Genomic DNA, 5,098 nt, shown 5'->3' with positions numbered 1-5,098 from the left:
GAGGACCACCTCACCCCTCGTCCCGTCCACGTGGGACGTCAGCATGCCGGACGCGACAGAAAACGATGAATCGCCTCCTCTGTCTGGACGTGGGAGTGACAACTAGGACCTGCAGGAGGAAAGCAAGGCGAAATCTCGAGAAACGCCCTGATCTAAAGCCCTTTTCAAGTCTGCCTCTTTGGGAACTCAGGCCTCTAGCGCGCTTGAGGTGCTGTCGCGCTCACACTCTCGACCGCACTCGGAGTCCACGCGGAACCAGGAGGAGCCCTGCGGCCTGGGGGCCGGTGCGCATGCGGCCCGCGCCTGCCTCGGGGTCTGAGCCCGTGAACCTCAGACGCGAAGGCAACGCCGCACTGAGAAAAAGGAGGAAAGCCACTGCGGAGGAAAGGGCACGTGCATTCCCAGATTGAGAAGCTCTACTGCCTAAAGGAAACCAGAGACAGACAGACACACAGACAACCTTGCATTAAACCCTTTCAGCGAAAAGAAACTCTGCCTGCTGTGAGGTACATACGAAGACCCTTCAAGACACCGGCTTTCTGAAAAACAAAACAAAACAAAACAAAACGCCTTTACCTCTCTTAAACTCGCGCTCCACGACCTGTTGAACAGCAAAATTATAAAAGGAAAACAAGAGGCGTTTCAGACATTGTAAAATGTAAAACTAAGCGGTCCTTCAAGCAGAATCTCAAGTTTGGAATGAAGACGGTTAGATCTGCGTGGACCGCGCCTGGCTCCTCTGCGGCTTTACGCTGGGCCTGGTAGGCAAAGGAATTCAACAAATGACCCGAGCCTCAGTCTTGCGGCGGTTCCTGCTAAACGTGAAAGCGTGATGCAAGTCTGGACTGAAACTAGAGGACTAGCATCAGCCACAGAGGCAGGAATCTGAGGAACCCCGGTGCTAGGCGGCGCCGGAGAAGCGCTGCTCTGAAAGGCCTGCGAGAGAGGAGCGCACGGGTCAGGCGGGGCAGAGGGAGGGCGGGTCCTCTGTTTCCCGAGTGGGATTGAAGCATCGAGCCAGGTCCCCGCTGGCGCCATGAAAGGGACTCCAAGGCACTGGATCTGCCTCTGGAAGGGCTGTGTCCACCTTGACGACGTGGGGCCACCTGGGGCTCAGACGCACCTTACTGCCCCCGCTCCTGAGGCTTCTGAGAACTGGGGAGTCAGGGGAGGCGACCTCTGCTCTTGGGCGCAAAGCTGGCACACAGGGACCTCGCCCCGGGAGAGGCGAGGAACCCTAAATCAGGCCCTTTCAGGAACTGCAGATCCTTGCCTGACGGATTGTTTTCAGAGTCCTCTTCCTTTGAAAATTTGAAGGTCAGGTGTGTTCAAACATGCAGTTCTTGAATATGTCACTAGACACAAGTGGTCATGTGGTTTCCGTAGTGTAGTGTTATCACGTTCGCCTAACACGCGAAAGGTCCCCGTTCGAAACCGGCGGAAACAACTTCACTTTCCTCCAAGGTTTTAGATTCACATTTTAAATACAAAATAGAGGTCTGCCTCGTGGAATGAGGCTTGCAGCTTCAGCTTCAGCATCAGTCCTCCCAAAGAATATTCAGGGTTGATTTCCTTTAGGACTGACTGGTTTCATCTCTCCTTGACCTGCATACAGGTTTTTCTGGAGGCAGGTAAGATGGTCTGCTATTCCCACCTCTTGAAATTTTCCATATTTTTTTGTGATCCACACAGTCAAAGGCTTTAGTGGAGTCAATGAAGCAGAAATAGATGTCTTTCTGGAATTCTCTTGCTTTTTCTATGATGCGATGGAGGAAAATGCAGGGAAAAAAGGAGGAAATGGATAGAACCAAATTAATTGGAGAAATATACGGAAAAGGTTAACTAGAGAGTGCTACAAACAATGGAGGAAATGTCCTTGGTAAAAAGGCGTTTACAGGGTGATGACGATGAGCCTACTTTTCATGCATTCTAGGATTCCCAGTCAACCTGCTTTCCTCCAGAGATCCTCTCTGAGGATCAGAGACTACCTGGACGTAAGTCCTTGTGTGTGTGTGTGTGTGTGTGTACACAAGACACAGAGGAGTAGGGTAGTAGTGGAGTAATTCCCATAGGTGGCCCCGCAGAGTATGTACTTTTTTCATCACTCAGGGTGAATGAAGTTTTAATCCATATCGTTGCCATGTATCAGAAATTTGTTTCATTTTATTGAAGAGTAGTGTTTCTTGGAGTGACTATGTCACAATCATATCTATTCACTTTGTGCTGGACATTGAATGGTTTTCAATTTGGGGACTATTATGAACAAAGCTACTATAAGCAAGTCCCTTTTGTGGCGTATTCTTTTTATAAATTCCATTTTAAATTTTCTATTCTATTCTTTAATATGACTTCTCTGGTGGCTCAGATGGTAAAGCGTCTGTCTACAATTCGGGAGACCTGGGTTCGATCCCTTGGTCGGGAAGATCCCCTGGAGAAGAAAATGGCAATCTACTCCAGTACTATTGCCTGGAAAATCCCATGGACAGAGGAGCCAGGTAGGCTAAGGTCCATGGGGACGCAAAGAGTCGGACACGACAAGCAACTTCACTATCACTTCACTATTCTTTAATATACATTTATTTTGTGAATGGATGTTACATTCATCATGACAAAATTTATTGAAATGTTTAAAAATGTATTCAAATGTTACAAAAGACTGAAGTGCCAGCTTATCTTTAATTGTTTCCTCCTAGAACATACTTAATATTGGCCACCTCTGTGCCAGCTGTGTTATTTGATTATCTCATTTAGTCTACACAATAGCCTCCATACCGTCCCACCTATAACCTCAGGATAGTTCTTCTAAGGCCCTGAGGAGACTCCAATATGGTTGACTCCTGTGGGTGCTCATCCCTCTCGCTTTCTCTCTGCTCCTCTCCTTTGATCGACTCAGCTCACTCTCACCTCAGAAAATGAAGTGAAATCCACTTTGGGTTTTGTGCCAGGGAGGACCCCTAGGTCCCTATCACCAACCGCATATTCTATTTAGGTAAACCAGAGTGTCCCATCTGGAGGTAAAATTTCTGCAAATAAGAGTGTTATTTTCTTTTTCTTTGCCTTCACCCTTTTGCCATAGCCCAGAGGGGGCAGACAGTTGTCAGGGCGGAGGCGGGGTTTCCTGGGTCCCTTAGTTTTCTCACAGCGCTCATCACACTCCTAAGCTGCCACCATCTCTTACCTGTAACATATAAAGTTTGTCAGTGGTGGAGTGGGAATGGAGGCAGGAGAACTCTTCTTTTATTCTTCATATATTTCTGATTTGGAGACGGGTAAGGAACCAGAGATCAAATTGTCAACATCCCTGGACCATGGAAAAAGCAAGGAGAGTTCCAGGGAAAACATCTATTTCTGCTTTATTGACTATGCCAGAGCCTTTGACTGTATGGATCACAATAAACTGTGGAAAATTCTGAAAGAGATGGGAATATCAGACCACCTAACCCTGCCTCTTGAGAAATCTGTATGCAGGTCAGGAAGCAACAGTTAGAACTGGACATGGAACAACACACTGGTTCCAAATAGGAAAAGGAGTACGTCAAGGCTGTATATTGTCACCCTGCTTATTTAACTTCTATGCAGAGTACATCATGAGAAACGCTGGACTGGAAGAAACACAAGCTGGAATCAAGATTGCCGGGAGAAATATCAATAATTTCAGATATGCAGATGACACAACCCTTATGGCAGAAAGTGAAGAGGAACTAAGAAGCCTCTTGATGAAAGTGAAAGAGGAGGGAAAAAAGTTGGCTTAAAAGCTCAACATTCAGAAAATGAAGATCATGGCATCTAGTCCCATCACTTCATGGGAAATAGATGGGGAAACGGTGGAAACAGTGTCAGATTTTTTTTTTGGGGGGGGGGGCTCCAAAATCACTGCAGATGGTGATTGCAGCCATGAAGTTAAAAGACACTTACTTCTTGGAAGAAAAGTTATGAACAACCTAGATAGTATATTCAAAAGCAGAGACATTACCTTGCCAACTAAGGTCCATCTAGTTAAGGCTATGGTTTTTCCTGTGGTCCTGTATGGATGTGAGAGTTGGACTGTGAAGAAGGCTGAGCGGCGAAGAATTGATGCTTTTGAACTGTGGTGTTGGAGAAGACTCTTGAGAGTCCCTTAGACTGCAAGGGAGATCCAACCAGTCCATTCTGAAGGAGATCAGCCCTGGATTTCTTTGGAAGGAATGATGTTAAAGCTGAAGCTTCAGTACTTTGGCCACCTCATGTGAAGAGTTGACTCACTGGAAAAGACTCTGATGTTGGGAGGGATTGGGGGCAGGAGGAGAAAGGGGACGACAGAGGATGAGATGGCTGGATGGCATCATGGACTCGATGGATGTGAGTCTCAGTGAACTGCGGGAGATGGTGATGGACAGGGATGGCCTGGCGAACTGTGATTCATGGGGTCACAAAGAGTCGGACACGACTGAGCGAATGAACTGAACTGAACTGAACTGAACTGAAGTTATTCTCACAAGTGTATATTTGTTAAATTTACAATGTGAGTAAAAATAACCATTTAAAGAAAACACTCCAGACAAACGAGCTATACTCACTTAAAGAGAAGTCAGGGTCTCTCAGTCGTGTTCAACTCTTTGTGTACCTAGGGACTGTAAGCTGCCAGGCTCCACTGTCCAAAGATTCTCCAGGTAAGAATACTGCAGCGGGTGACTATTCCCTTCTCCAGGGGATCTTCCAAAATCAAGGATTGAACCAGGGTGTCCTGCATTGTAGACGGATTCTTACCATCTGAACCCCACGGAAATCCCACTCTGGTGGAAACCGCCTGGTGGACACAGGAAACCGAAGCTCAATCTCGTCCTGGGAGGCCTTTGCCAGGGTGGGCAAACTCATTTGTTGGGTGTAGGCGAGGAAACGGGAAGAGCCATCATGGGAACAACCCGGTGTTCAGCTGTCCTTGGATCTATTTCGGTTCAGGCCTGGAAGGTTCGAGGCCTGGATGGGCGGTTTCTCTGGGGGCGCTGGCATCTGTGGCTGGTAGGGGCAAGGAAGTGGCACCGTTTTACTGGCGGACAGAGCGCTCACCCCGGGAATGAGTGTCTACTCCATAGAGAGTCCCAATGAACCCTGTAATGCT

At 47.6% G+C, this 5,098-nt stretch overlaps 1 non-coding gene across 1 annotated transcript; it reads left to right on the top strand.

The window, feature by feature from the left end:
• Positions 1–1,376: 1,376 nt before the first annotated feature.
• On the top strand, positions 1,377–1,446 carry TRNAV-AAC. Its single transcript has one exon. It is a non-coding gene; the product is annotated as a tRNA-Val (tRNA).
• Positions 1,447–5,098: the final 3,652 nt, after the last annotated feature.

This window comes from Capra hircus, unplaced genomic scaffold (genome assembly GCF_001704415.2).
Source record: "Capra hircus breed San Clemente unplaced genomic scaffold, ASM170441v1, whole genome shotgun sequence".
NCBI lineage: Eukaryota > Metazoa > Chordata > Mammalia > Artiodactyla > Bovidae > Capra > Capra hircus.
This window is presented reverse-complemented; position numbering and strand designations above follow the sequence as displayed.